Below are 15,745 nucleotides of genomic sequence, written 5' to 3'. Positions count from 1 at the left end.
CACAGACATTGAGATCGACAATTAATAAATGGGACCTCCTGAAACTGAGAAGCTTCTGTAAGGCAAAGGACACAGTCAGCAAGACAAACTGACAATCCACAGAACGGGAAAAGATATTCACCAAGCCCACGTCTGACAGAGGGCTCATCTCCAAAATTTACAAAGAACGCAAAAAGCTAGTCTCCAAAACACCAAATAATCCAATTAAAAAGTAGGGTACAGAACTATTGAGAATTTTCAATAGAGGAGTCTAAAATGACTGAGAGACACTTAAGAAAGTGTTCAGAATCCTTATACATCAAGGAAATGCAAATCAAAGCAACTCTGAGATATCATCTTATTCCTGTCAGAATGGCTAAAATCAAAAACACCAGTGACAGTTTATGCTGGAGAGGATGTGGAGAAAGGGGAACACTCCTACACTGCTGGTAGGAGTGCCAACTCGTACAGGCACTTTGGAAATAAGTATGGAGATTCCTCAGGAAAATGGGAATCAGTCTACCACAAGACCCAGCAATTCCACTCTTACGCATATATCCAAAAGATGCACATTCATACAAGGACATCTGTTCCACTATGTTCATAGCAGCATTATTTGTAATAGCTAGAAGTTGGAAGCAACCCAGATGCCCCTCAACTGAAGAGTGGATAGAGAGAATGTGGTACATTAACACAATGGAGTACTACTCAGCCGAAAAAAAAAAAACCAATGGAATCCTGAGATTTGCAGGCAAATGGCTGGCACTAGAAGAAACCATCCTGAGCAAGGTAACCCAGTCACAAAAAGACAAACATGGCATGTACTCTCTCATATATGGATTTTAGACATGTATCAGGGCATTTCCAGCCTACAATCCCACTGCCAGAGTGTCTGGGAAACAGGGAGGACCCAGAGAAGGGGAATGGGACAGGATCTCCAGAGAGGATTGAGAGCATGGGTGGAAGGGAGGGGAGAGGGAGTTGGGAGGAAGAGAGGGGAGAAGAGGAGGGGAGAGGAGCACATGGGGGAGTAGGAAGGTTGAGTCAGGGCAAGAATAGAGGAGAGCAAGAAAAGAGACACCATAATAGAGAGAGTCATTATAGGTTTGAGGACAGATCTGGCACTAGGGAGATGACACCAACTGGCAATCTAAGGAATAGTGGAGAGACTACCTTAAATGCCCTTCTCTGATAATGAGATTGATTACCTTCTTATATGCCATCCTAGAGCCTCCATCCAGTGGCTGATGGAAGAAGAGGCAGACACCCACAGCTAAACCCTGAACTGAACTCTTGGAACCAAGTTGCAAAGAGGGAGGAGTGATGAGCAAAGGGGTCAAGACTGGGCTGGTGAAACTCACAGAAACAGCACCTGAACAAGGGGAAGCTCAAGGACCCCAGACTGATGGCTGAGAGGCCAGCATGGGACTGATCCAGAGCCCCTGAGTGTAGGTGTCAGTGAGGAGGCCTCAGGTAGTAGATCAGTATTTATCCCTGGTGTACAAATGGACTTTGGGAACCTGTTCCACATGGAGGGATGCTCTTTCACCCTGGATACATGGGGGAGGGCCTAGGCCCTGACTGAGACGATATGACAAACTTTGGAGATCCCCCATGGAGGAGGGATGAGGTGGGGGGGTTGGTGGGTGGTGGGGGAGGAGGAGAGGGAGAAGGATGTCAGATTGACATGTGCAGTAAGCTTGTTTCTAATTTAAATAAAAAAAGTGAAAAAAAGAGGATTGTTAAAGCAAAAGTTCAGCTTTGCTGTCAAGTCTTTGCGGTGTTAGAGGCTGTATTACAATTTCCTCGCCTGAGTCATCAGGGGGCTTTGCAACCATGCAGAGAAAAGAACTGTGAACAAGATTGAAATGTGGGTGACTGAAGTCTAGAACTAAGTGGGGGAAACTCGGGTGTTTGCCTTGACGAAAGGGCCTCAAGTAGAAGTCAGTGTCAGGAGGGGCCCATAGCAATGCCAGAACAAGAGACAAGAACAGTTTCCAATAGTCAGTGTGCACCAGGAGGGCTCACCATTAGCCTCAGATAATGCTGGCTTGGGATATGAGACCAAGTTTCAGTGGATCATGTACTTGCTAAGTGCAAGGGGCAGGAGAATTCAGCTTAGTGCTTACGTGGGCTGAAATGTGTCCCTGAAAATTGACATGCTGCAACAGTATCTTTAATGTGACCATATTTGGAGATAGGGCTTTTTAAGGAGGTAAATAAGGTCAAATAAACATGTAAAGTGAGGTCCTAATCCAGTAGGATAGGTGGGTTTGGGAGGAGGGAAGAGAGAGTTTACACTCACCATATGAGGGTGAAGTGGGAGGGTCACTACGGGATTGTCAACCTTCAGAATTGTACACAATACATTGTTTATTTAAGCTACCCAGAGTATTGTTATTACAGATTACTCAGCTGAGACAAAGGCTTCATAATAAAAAAAGTCAAGTAATAATTTATTTGTAAAGGCTTGCCTTCTAAAGTGAAAGGAGACTCTGTGGAACTGTTCAAGGCTAGTCTTCTTCTGTGAGACTTCCATCTCAAGGTTAGCTCTGGTCCGAGATGCCTGTTGGAGCTGCAGGTATTATAGAAACATCTCCGTAGCAGGACAAAGGATGGGAGGAAGGGCATCAGTTGCTTTAAACAGACTTCCTGGAAGGCCACACCCAGCTGTCCTTGGTTATGGCCAGCTGAAACAGCGGGGAGGAAACTTGGAGTGTCACCTGGATGCATTTCTGATTCTAGTGAACTTGGACTAGAGAAGAAGAGTATGCAGGATATAGACAAGTTGCAGCTTCTGGCACCGTCTGCGTATCTCTGTAGGGCTATTTTGGTTGGAATTACTCTTAAAGACACCGGCAAGGACACTTGCTTGTGCTGGGAGTATAGTTAGCATCCGTTGGCGTACTGAATTGTCATGTCTGTTAAACCATTAGAGGGATCGAAAAGCGGGGGGAGGATGTGAGTTTTCTTTTTGATGGCTTCGCTGTCAGGCCAGAGCAAACATTTGCCTTCATGCCAACCTGGTTTATAGAAATTCAATGGGTCCGCAAACTCAGCAGGGGTTAGAGCTCCATCCTTCCCTGGTTGCCATTTCGAATGGCAGATTTTCATTAATACACTGTACATCGTGGCTGCCGGTGCCATAGGAGAGACGGTCTGACGCAGGAAATCACTTCTCGTCCAGAGATGCATTAAGCTGAGTTAGTGAGGCAATGGCTCCCCCCACCCACCTTTATTCCACGGTGTTACTTGCCAGTAATTGCTCAAGGAAACTTGGCCTTGACACAGCATACCAGCGCTTATTGAATTTTGCAAATTTTTAGGGTCACTCAATAAATGGAAAAGCCGGACCATATGTGTTAGATCATTAGAAATTTAGCTTTGTTGATTTATGCTTTGAAGTGTCAATCATTACAGTCGGAAAAAATTGTTGAACGTATTCTGTGTCATGATTTTCTTTTGGGAAGTTGCCTACAGAGAACGCGTTGTTTGGACGTCACTTACCATTCGGTGAAGAAGGTAGGAATGGAGCGGCAGAATTAAGGAAGGTGTGAGGAGGAGCATAGGGAAAAGACCGTGGGAAATAAGACGGAGGGGCCCAGGGTGAGACTGAGTGGAGAGTGTGTAAAAGGATGGCGAGCCAGGGATGACGGGTGAGTCAGTAAGGAAGGAGGGTGTGAGGGAAGGTGGTTTATGCATTATGCGGAGCTCCTGGGAAAAGCCCTACTCGGCAAATGCGAACACACACCCTGGGGAAAAGGGCCCAATAAGCAAATAAGCCTGGGAAAATTTCAGAGACTAACTAAACATTAGCCAATAGAGGGCTCTGAGAAGGCCCTTTCTCTAAAGGCAAACTGACATTTGTTTAATTTTGTTAAACAAGCAAACAAATTTATGGGAGCAGGAAGGACCTTTCTTACCTGGATCTACTATGTCCTAAAAGCTTTCCTGCCAAGTTAGTCTTGAAAATATTGATATTCCTGGCACAAAGGTTTGGGCTCTTTGTAAATGCTACATAATAGTGACGATTATGCTGAATAGAATATAATAACAGAATTTAATCTTGGCTGGAACGCAAAGAACACAAATGCAGTTTGGAGAAATAATTTTGGAAAGGCTGATTGAGACCCGTCTGTGAAAAGCCTTGAGTGCCCTATGCAGAGCCAGGGTTCTCCAGACAAACATGACAAACGGTGTCTACTTGTGTATAGACTGAGGCATTGGTTCATATGACGGGGCGCTGAGAAGTCCCTGGATCTAGTGTTTGCAAGGCAACAGGTGATATGGTTCAAACACCCAGCAGCCAGATAGTCAGTGGTGCAGATTCTAAACAGCCTTAGGAAGTCAGGGTTTCTTTTGTCTTGAAGGCTGGGGATGCAGTCATCATGCCTGGGGAGGAATGGCAGCAGGAGTGTGAGCAACTGCTCATCCTGTCCAGTCGGAAGCAGAGAGAGATGAGTTCCGGGGTCCTCTGCGTTCTGCTTTTGATTCTGACTGAGACCTCAGATTTAGAGCGTGTCTTTGCCCCTCAATTACATCTCTCTAGAAACACCCAAGCAGACACACTCAGGAGTGTGTCCTCTAGATAATTCTAGATCCCATCAAGTTGATGGTGAAGATTAAACACCATAGCATCTGAAGAAGAACTGAGCAAAACATGTGGCTCTTGCCGTATGGTTTGGTGCCATGCTTCAGAGCCTAAGTGGAAAAAAAAACAGAGGAAGTCTGAGGTCACTCGAATACCAGCTGTCCTTGGTTCTCAGGCCTTCACACACTGTTATGGTTTGAATATGAGATGTTCCCACAGACTCATCTTACATTCCTGGTCCTTGAGAAGGTCCTGGAAACTTGGTGGTCTTGGGTCTTGGGTTTGCAAACACAGATATTTTGTCATGGCAATGTGAAAAGTAGCTAATGAGGTACTGGTCTTCTGCAGACACACCCCAGACACACCCAGACACACCCAGAAACAGCATCTAATTAGGTAGTTGGATAACCCATGGTTCTATCAACTTGACACCTACAACCAAACACCACACGTTGCTCAAGTGTTTGGGTGTAATTTGGTAGGCAGGCAACATCATGTCTACTGCTGTCCCTGAAGTTTGACCTGCATGCTATTCTTTTAACAGTTCAAGAAGATTAATAGCTGGTTAGACTTCCTGGAATGGAAATCAGTAGACTTGCCATGACTGGGTTTGAGTTCCCTAAGAACATGTTATTAGGTTACAGTCATGAGCCCAGGCAAAAGTTTGATTATTTAAATTGAACAAACTTGACCAACATACAAGTTAAATAATTATAGCTGTGGTTTTGATGATTGTATGACATACATACAGATCAAAATGAAAACGGTGGCTTCAATGAGGCCATTTGTATGGGGGACGTCATAGGTTTAAGAGCACAGTTGGATCAAATTAAGATATTTGGGATGACTAGGTGTACAAATCCGGATAACTAGTGGTTTTAAGTGCACAGTTGCACATGTAACTGAAACATTACTTCTCTTCTTCCCCTTTCTGTGGGCGTGGATGTGCATGCACAATGTGCATGTATGTGAAGGCTAAAGTACTGCCTTGGGTGCTGTTTTTAGATGCCTGACAATTTTATTTGAGGCAGGTTTTTTTCCGCTGACCTGAAAGACTAGGTAGGTTGATTAGCCAGCAAACTCAGGGGTCTTCCTGCCTCTGCCTCTCCAGCATATATAAATATGTATGTATACATGCATGCATATCTGCATGTAATATATTGAATATATACATGTAAATATAATATACACTTCAATACATATATTATATATGCACATACACATATACATGTCCACCAAGGTCCTCACTCACATGTAGCCCAGTTTGAAGACTGTTGATGAACACAAGGAAAATGACCTTGATGTAACAGTGGCGTTCTTCCCACACATGGTGTTTCTTTTATCTATTTATTTTTTCATGTTTTTGATTTCTTTTTATATTCAAACCACAGTTCTCCCTCCTACCCCCTCATCTCCTCCCACCGGTTTCACCTCCTCCCCTCAATCATATTCCCCAGACCACTCCTCCTCACTGGTAAGGGTTCCCATGAGGAGTCAACATAGTCTGGCTCAATAGGTTGGCTCAATGCATTAAGACTGAACATGGCATCTCACCATAGGGAATGGGCTCCAACAAGCTAACATATGCTCCAGGAGACCAAACTAGGCCCTCCATGTGTGGGAGACAGTTGTGGAACTTGGACTATCAGAGGGGTCCCTGGCAGTAGGACCATGATACAAACCTGGTACATGAGCTAGCTTGTTGGAGCCCATTCCTCAGGGTGAGATGCTATGCTCAGTGGTAATAGGACCATGCTATAATCCGGGTATATGAGGTAGCTTGGTGTATTCTTTTAAATAAGTTACTTCATCTCAAAGCACTCAGTCTCCCGTTTGGAAGGATTTTGGTGATCTCCAAGCATCCCATTTTGACCCCTGGCTATCTTTCTGGGATGTGGCATGCATAAGCAGAGTATCTGTGTGTGGGTGATCGCACAACTGAAGCTACATTTGTCACTCACTGTATCTCTCTATTAGCCTTCCAAATTGTCAGATCCCAGGACATCTTCGTCTCAGCATTTCAAACAGATTTCTGAAATTAACCTTCGACTTTCACAGTCACTAAAAAGGAACATAGGCAGAGGGAACAGCAGTTTCTGTACTTTCTCTTCTCTCTTTTTTTCTTTTTGCTTTTCTTGGGTTGATTAGATATTTGATTTCTACAGCTTGCATGATTAACTTTTTAAAACAGGTTTCTATTCATCTACATTTTGCTCTATGAGTGTGTGTGTGTGTGTGTGTGTGTGTGTGTGTGTGTCCTACTGTCCTGATTCCCTTGTGTCTGTCTGGCCTCTGATGTCTCCTTTCTTCCCTTGAGCCTAAATTCCTCCTCCTATTTACTCTTATTGCCCGGAAGTTCTGCTTGTACCTCCTCCCTCACTATTGGCTGTTCAGCTTTTTATTAGACCAATCAGGTGCCTTAGGCAGGCAAGGTAAAACAGCAACACGTTTTTACATAGTTAAACAAATGCAGCACATCTTGACATAGTCAAACAAATGTTTTGCCAGAAGCTTTAATTTTCAGTTTGATTCAGTATTAGTCATCTGAATGCCTCAGTTGAGGAATTGCCTGGATCAGATTGACTTGTGGGTGTGTATGTGGAGGACTGTGTTGACTGTTAACTGATATAGAAGGACCCAGGCCACTGTGGGTGCCACAACCGCTAGGAAGGTGGTCCTACCTAAAGCTAGCTAAGCATGGGCCTGTGAATAAGGCAGAGAATGCATAGAATACATTTATTATAGGTCATCTTGCACATCTGGTTAGAATGGGTTAATTGATTTTTCACCAGGAAAGAATTTTGCTGTAATCTTGACCTCTTTGAATCTCCCTCTGGCCCCAAATCACTGTGGAGTCAGTCAGTTTGGAGGTCACTCCATGTCCTATTAACACAGACTTAGGTTGAGTGAGAGGAGTTCTTGTAGCTACAATCAGAGCGAGATCTTTAATGGGAGACTGGGTTTTAACAGTTCTTCCTCCCTGGAGAGAAAATGATGAGCCAGAACACTGGGAGGTTGGGACAGCCACTGAGGAGCAAAGCCATGTTCACCTTCTTAATCAACAAGAGGTCATGGTTCCCCACTTTTCAAAGTGATATAATTCCCAAGGGTTCATGTATAACTGACCCAGAGGAGTGTCCAGGGATGCTTTACCCCCTTCTCCCTCCAACATGACCAGTTTATCCCCATCTGAAGAGCCAACTGAGCCTCTCAGGGTAGACACTGGATAAGAGGCAAGAGGTTGGGAAACCACAGAAAGGGTTTATGTGGTGTGCCAGGGTCTGATTTTCCATTTACTGTTCTGGCTGGAGTCTCATGGAGGAGGTTCAGGTTGCACTGGGGTGATGAACATGTTATGCTAGAGACTAAATCCAGTGACTTTTCCATGCATGCTCCCTGTGTTAGAGCCAAACCCTGACAGCTCTGGTGTGCCATGGAAGCAGTCCCTTTCATTTTAGGGTGGAGATGAGCAAACCAGATTTTGTTTCTGCAAAAGGCTAGTTTTGAGAGCATCACCATGAAGCAATCTCAGTGGACACTGAGCTCCGGACTCAGTTTGGGTTTTTATCACCAATGAGGTGAGGTATCATGTTGGGTGAGTGACTAGACCTAGACTTCTCTCCACTTCTTCCTCACCTGTCAACTAGGGTTGGTATTTCCCTCTACTTCACAGGTAACTATGACAATTCTGTGCCTAGTCTGTGCTGTCTGCTCTCTATTTTGGATTATTGCCAAGACTAGAGGAGGGAGAGCAATAATTAGAGGAAGGGCAGGAGAGGAAGGTGAGTAAGGAGGTGTAGAGGCAGGACATGATGCTCCTACATTAATTAGTAGAGAGGATGCAGTTTGGGCTAAGAAGAGCCTGCCATGCTTGCAGATTACATTCTAGCTCCTGAATCCCCATAATAGGGTGAGGTCCAGGTAGTCTAAAACTGTTTAAGTTTGGTTCCCAAGATTATCAGAGTCTGAGTAATAATGTGGATGCATGGATTAGTCAGTGTGTTCCAGAAAAATACAAGGAATGGAATGCATGTCTCTGTGTTGGGGAAGCAGATAGGGTGGGCTGGGAGTCATTTGTTGTAAGGAATTAGCCAGAGTGATTGCAGAAGTGTGGTTAAAGTCTGCAGGGTCACTGGTGAGGCTGATTCCCAGAGAGGAGGAAAGAGATCCAGAGAGGAGGTAATGCTAGTTTGCTGGCAGATTTCCTGTTTGCTCAACTGATTGGCCCCGTTGTCTCTGCAGCCTTCAGGTCACAGTTAACAGTGACATCTTCTGGGTCTCTTATCTCCTTGTCAGCCTATATTGGAGCATCAGCTCCTGCAGCCATCTGGGTTATGAGTAACCATCTTTATTCAGAACTGCAGAGTAGGGGCTGGAGAACTCAGCAGTCAAGATGGCTAGCTATGCTTGCACATGGCAGAATCTCAGTTCTCAGTTGACATATAACTGCTTGTAACTCCAGTTCTGAGGGATCTGGTACCCTCTCTTGGTTTCCATGGTGACTTCACTCATGAGCATAAACCTGCATTTAGCACACACTTAGATACATAATTAAAAATTTAAAATTGAAATAAAAAGATCAGATTTAGTCAGGCATGATCTTCGACACTGGTAATCCCATCAGTGGGAAAGGCCAAGGCAGGGGATTTCTTCAAGTTCAAGGCTAGCATGGACTATATAACAAGACACTGTCTGTTTAAAAAACAACCTAGTGATTTAATTATTCACTTTGTTAAAAAAGGAAACAACAACAAAAAATCCCGAACTAAAAAAAAAATAAATGAAATCTAAAAACACTGTTTTGGTCAGGTGTCTCTACAGAGACAGAAGGGATAGAATGAATATATAGTCTACAAACAGAAATTCCAAGAATCCAGTAGTTCCTTCATGAGGATGGATGTCTCGGCTGGTCTTCAGCATTCATTGGAATCCTGGAGACATAGGCTCTCATGCCGGTGAAGGGATGGAATTGACAGAGTGAGAACAAGCAGACAAAGAGCCAAAGCTTCCTTCTTCCATGTCCTTTACATAGGCTGCCTAGAAGGTGTGGCCCAGATTAAAGGTGGGTCTTTCCACTTCAAATAATTTAATTAAGAAATATCCTTTACAAGTGTACCCAGTCGCTTGAGTGCTAGTTAATTCTAGATGTAGTCAGGTTGACAAACCACCAAGAATAGCCATTGAAGACACATTCACAGAAACAGCAGAATAATGTTTGACCAAATATCTAGGCACTGCAGACAAGTTCAAGTATAAAGTCAACCACCACAGCAGACTAACTCTCTGTATAATAGGTTGTCTTATATCCGAGCCACACATTTTACAGAGGTATTTCCTTGACTCTGGCAAATGCGTAGACCTTGTGGATCTAACCCTAGCACTTATCCTCATGATTATGGTGGACAAGCTTCCATCATCAGATACCACGGGATAAAGTTAGCTTGCTGGTCTTCACCTCCAGCCTGCTAGCATAAATGGAGCGAAGGGGAATTTTCAAGCACATGGGGGCCTTTGCCTTGGTTGTATATATATGTATGTGTGTGCTGTAACTCATATGATTTTGCAAGTGAGGCATGTTAGGATTTTAAGGGCCTGGCTCTGGGCATGGAGACACCCCCTGCTGTGCCTGGTGATGCAAAACTAAGTGACAGGAGGGTTGAGCTGTAGCAGGTGATGGAGACAGAACCAGGCATGGACAATGATGGACAATGGTCAGAGCATAGGAAAGGGGGCTGGGCTTTGGGCTTCTGTGGCCTAGAGCTTTCATCACGAGCCCAAGGTTAGTCTAGTGTGATCGGATCTGAAATATAGCCAGAAAAATCTATCCCAGACCTGTCTACTGTGGAGGAGCTGTCCTAGTCTAGGATGACCAGAGGATGGGAGACTGCAGGAGGTCTGGACACATTGTTGCCTAGGGCACGAGCACAGCAGGGAGGGGGCACTCCAGATCTCTGTCCTTTGGAACACATGTCAGGGACAGAGTACTTGCTGCTGGGGCAGTGGTGTCTCTCTCCACGAGATGGCGCTCATAGTTTGTCTTTGTGTGTGTGGTTTTACTTAGAGTGAAAAGAAGGAAATAAACTTCTCCATTATAGTCTGTCTTAGAGTCCGTGGCAATACGGGTTGTCTTCCCTAATTTAAGAAGCAGATTGAATGTAAGTTTATGACTTGGAGGGGTTGCATTTCTGATAGCTGATAGCCGCTTTTCTTCCTTCTGGGATGTGGTGATGAAGGGAGGGAAGGGCGTCTGTTACAGCCTCCTGCTCCTGCCTGGATTCCAAATCCTCTCTAAGGAGTTTACGGTCTACTTAGAATTTAGATTCATCTCTTCTGGTTTTAAGGGAGGGCTTTGAGAGATGCTATGCTACAGGGGGAAAAACTAGAGGATATTACTGGGTGAGGAAGAAAAGATGAATTCTGTCTAGAAGTTTACTTATTGAAGGCGAGAAAAGCAGTCTGTCATGAAAAAAAGGAGAACACAGATTTTCTGACATCCAGGATATCCTGGGGGCAAAGTTAGGCATCATGGATGTCTTCCTAAGAGCTAGGCTGTGGAGAACACATTTGTGAGGAGGGAAGCCTGCAAATTTATGAACTGCAGGGACCTCTAGAAAGGAGATCATGTAAATATGAAAGAACTTTGGCAACTGACAGGAAATCTGCTCCTTTGAAGTTATTTCTGGAGTTAATAAGAGGCTGTAAAAATTTACATCTTCGTCAGGCTTGGTGGCGCACACCTATAATCCCAGAGCTCTGGAGTCTGATGCAGGGGGATTGCAAGAAGTTCAAAAACAAACCTGGTGGTTTCCCCCAGTGGAGTGCTGCTGTGTATACCAACTACATTTTAGGCCAGGCCTTGTGCCCATGAGCAGCTGACCCACACAAAATGAACTCGGTGGCATTTTGTGGACTTTTTTGCTTTGTTTTGGTATTTTTGTCTTAGCGGTCTTTGGTTTGTTTTTATTTTTGCTTTTTTGGGTAATTTGTACTTTTTATTTTTTTCATTGAGAAATAAAGATAGAAATAGAGTTATAGATAGTGTGTGGGAGAGACAGAGAAAGAGAGATGCAGAGACAGTAGACACGGGGGGGGGACCAAGAGACTCAGAGGGACAGAGACAGAGATACAGACGTGGAGACAAAGAGAGACAGAAATGCAGAGACAGAGATAGAACATAAAACTGGGTGGTAGGGAGGTGGGGAGGATTTGGGAGGAATCAGGGGAGGAGAGAACATGATCAAAATACACTATATGAAAAAAAACAGCCTGGGTCACATAGTCTCAACGTTTGAGAACAACGTTGACGGCAGCAGCAGCGAGAACGGCTGGGGATGAGAAGATGGCTCCCAGTGGACAGAAGCACTTGTTACACCACGCTGCAGCACCTGAGCTCAGATCCCTGGACACGCCGAAGAATCCAGATGCTTTAGTGTCCATCTGTAATCATAGCACATGTGGTTAGAGAACACTAGAGACGTCACCAGAGAACCAGAGAATTGCCCAGAAGCTTGTGGGTCAGGGAGCCTTCATCGTGTGGCAAAGAGAAAACACGATTCAAAGCAGGGTGGGAGGGGAGAACTGACTCCTCCAAATTGTCTCTCTATGGCATGCTCGTGCCTTCATGCTCACACCACCACCACCATCACCATCATCACCACCACCATCATCACCATCACCACCACCACCACCACCATCACCATCACCACCATCACCATTACCACCACCACCATCATCACCACCATCACCACCATCACCACCACCATCACCACCACCACCCCCACCATCACCACCACCATCACCATCACCACCCCCACCCCCACCATCACCACCACCATCATCACCATCACCACCACCACCATCATCACCATCACCACCATAACCACCACCAACCTTCACCACCACCATCATCACCATCACCACCATCATCATCACCATCACCACCATCACCACCATCATCACCACCATCACCATCACCACCACCACCACCATCACCACAACCCACACTATCATCACCACCACTTACACCACTACTACCATACCACCATCACCCATATCACCATCACCACACCACATCAATACCATCACCACTGCCCACACCATCACCCACACCATCATACCACACCATCATCATCACCATCAATCACCACCATCACCACCACCACCCAAATAAAAGAAAATCAAAGGAAGATAGAAAAAGAAGAACCATCCTGGAAATAGGTAAGTAATTAATAGCACATACATCATACTTTTTATTTTAGGTACCAAGATCACAATTAGGAATTTTTGATATTTCTTTTTAACAGATGAGAAAGCAAAGGTTTTGAGATATGACATAATTACATGCATTCTTTTATAATCTTACACCTGGAAGTTCTCACAGAGAAAATGACAGATGCTGAAAAAAATGAGAGAGAGGGGACTGTGTGTGTGTGTGTGTGTGTGTGTGTGTGTGTGTGTGTGTGTGTTGTGTTTCCTTCTCATGACTTGGATGTTGAGAGGGTGCTAGGTCCTAGAAGACCTGAAGGGACCTATGTGTTTTGGGCCCCATCATGATTCCTTAAATTCATATGTTGGTGATTATTACTTCCGTTAGTTTGGAATGACACTTTATTTTAAGATTGACCATTTGAAGATACCAATCTACTTGGAACTTAACCTTGGACTTTCTCCAGAAGGATGAAAAATAAATGTCCAGTACTCAAACCGTCCATTCTGGTGTTTTGTTGTAGAGACTCTACCAAACAAATATAAGTGAGGTTCATTTTTGTCTTCTTTTGGAGAAGGGAGAGCTGTTGTGGATTTTTTTTGTTAGATTCTTTATGACCCTGGGAGCCTCTGACTCTAAGACATGCACTGCTATTTGTGGGGGTTTTCCAAATCCCGTAAGGATTAGCTACTGTCCCATGGTTAGAAAATAAAGAAAGCTTCATTGTGATGGGAACAGAAGAGCCCCAGGGAGGATCTTGGAACTAGATATAGGTTTCCCATCAGTGTCCAAGGGGGCTCAGCCTGGGAGAACTGCCCAGTTGTTTGTCTCTCACATAAGGGGGATTAGAAATCTCAAACAGGGGTCTGTGGAATGACAATGACACATATGCTTCCACTGGGGACTGAGGGAACTCTTTTCAAGACTTTCCAGAGGACAAGTGGATCTTTAGGAATTTTCCCCTTGGAAAGAGTTCACTAGAGCCAGAAAAGCCACAGGGGTGCTTTCAACTGCCTGTCCTCATTGCTCTAGTCAGAGGAAAGTCCCTGCCTTCCCTTGAAAGGGAAGCTCATTCTAGGCTCATCTTGCTCTTTGGGCTCTCATCTTGTTTCCGAGACAGAGGGTCTGAAGATGTGACCCTGAAGGTCCTTGAAGACCCAGGAACCAGAACAAGGTGTTTGAAGCTTTTGAGACATTCATGGACACCCCACTTCCTGAGCACCTTCTCACCTGCATAATAGCTGCATTGTCCTGTAAGCCAGAGCCTCTGAACAACAAGATCCTGCTGGGGGTTTATTGGTCCATTCCTCTTCAATGGACAAAATCTGCCAGAACATATTGAAGGGGTGTGTTTGATACCTCATCGCTCAGCTTTTTGTAGGGAGCCATCTGCTCAAATTCATTAGCTAAAATTACTTGAAAATAACTAATCCAACAAACATTTACTATGCATTTAACTCACATTGCTTATAGTTTTTTTATGATGGTGAAGAATGGGAAAGAAACAGACACTAAGGTGGTGGTGGTTGGTGTGTGTGTGTGAGAGAGAGAGAGAGTGTGTGTGAGTGTGTGTGCACCTATGTTTGAAAAGATTAAAATGTCTGACCAGAAGTTGTTAATGAAATGAATGTTAAGCAAATGAATGAATGAATGGTGGAACAGATGAATGAATTTCCTACCTTCGTGTATCAGTATAAAACCCTACCAGAATGTAATTCTTCGTTCCCATGGAAGGTCAGCTTTGTATTAAGAGAGATATTTTTTCTTTCTATTTTCCAATACTGGCCAGCACACTCAGAGTAATATCTGACACAAAGTAGACAATCAACCAGTATCAGCTGAACTAGTGAGTGAATTATCTCCAGAAATAGCCGATCTCTTCATGTCCCATTCATTATTTGACAAATCTACTAGGTCTTATGTATGTACTAAGGAAACAGAGATGGTCAAATTGGCAACAACAGCCCAGAGGCAGAGACCCTGAAGTAAGGGTTATGTACACATGGGAAAGAAAGAACTACAGAGTGTCATAGAGCCATATAGGGATAAGAATCTTGGAGATGGTAGTTCTAACAGTTGGACTGTGGGTAATTTATGCGTGTAAATAAGGTAGACAGATGGAGGTGAACACAAAACTGTAAGGGAACTACTAATGGGACTTCACTGCCATGCTAAGATGTATGGACAATAACATAAACATATTGACAAGCCATTTAGACAAGGAAGGTCAAGGTAAAAATTGCGTTTGAGAAAGAGCCTCTGTAGAATGGAAAATGGCCTCCAAACAAAAAGCATAATGATTAAAGGTGATGCCGCTCTAGCAATCAGGTAAGAAGTAACTTAGCATGAAGCAAAAGACATGGAGAGATTTGGAGGAGAAAAGACAGCATATAGTAACTGATCATCTGTGATGGTCAAGTAAAAAAAATCCAAGGAAACTGCTAGATTTCTGCATTCAAATGAATGGGTGCCAATAATAGGAAATGGGAAAGACCACTCACCAGGTGCAGATAGGCCCCTGGAACTTAGGAGGGCAGTCCGGATTGACTACACTGATTCAGAATTGTTAGTAAAATCTACTCACTGGAGTCTGAGAAATATGGAATTGTGTGTGTGTGTGGGGGGGGTGAGAGCATTCAATGGGGAGGAATCAAAGTCTTATTTAGATGCTGAAGAATAGGAGGAGCCAGAAGCAAGTAACACAGACCCTATGACACAGTCACCATAGGCCCCCAGGTGCTGCAGAATCTAACCCTGAGTCATTAACACGCGCACCCGAGACGCACTGCTACCTGCCTACCCAGAATGCCTTTTCCTTGTGCTTTTCCCTCTTACTAGAATCCCCCTTCACTTAGCTGTGCACTCTCTTCTCACTGACTCACGATAGACTTTGTAGATAGACCTTGACCCTCTTGCTACTCAGTCAGCATATGGCGAACCTTAAGAGAACCAGCATGACACGGCCTAAA

At 44.3% G+C, this 15,745-nt stretch overlaps 1 long non-coding RNA gene across 8 annotated transcripts in view; it reads left to right on the top strand.

Annotated features, from left to right (window-relative positions):
- LOC121133655 overlaps window positions 1-15,745 on the top strand; it is a 64,602-nt gene that overhangs the window by 25,223 nt on the left and 23,634 nt on the right. The window lies entirely within an intron of this gene.

This window comes from Mesocricetus auratus, unplaced genomic scaffold, assembly GCF_017639785.1.
Source record: "Mesocricetus auratus isolate SY011 unplaced genomic scaffold, BCM_Maur_2.0 Super-Scaffold_100023, whole genome shotgun sequence".
NCBI classification, from domain to species: Eukaryota; Metazoa; Chordata; class Mammalia; order Rodentia; family Cricetidae; genus Mesocricetus; species Mesocricetus auratus.
Note: the sequence above shows the minus strand (reverse complement) of the source record. Positions and strands in the feature narration are given on the sequence as shown.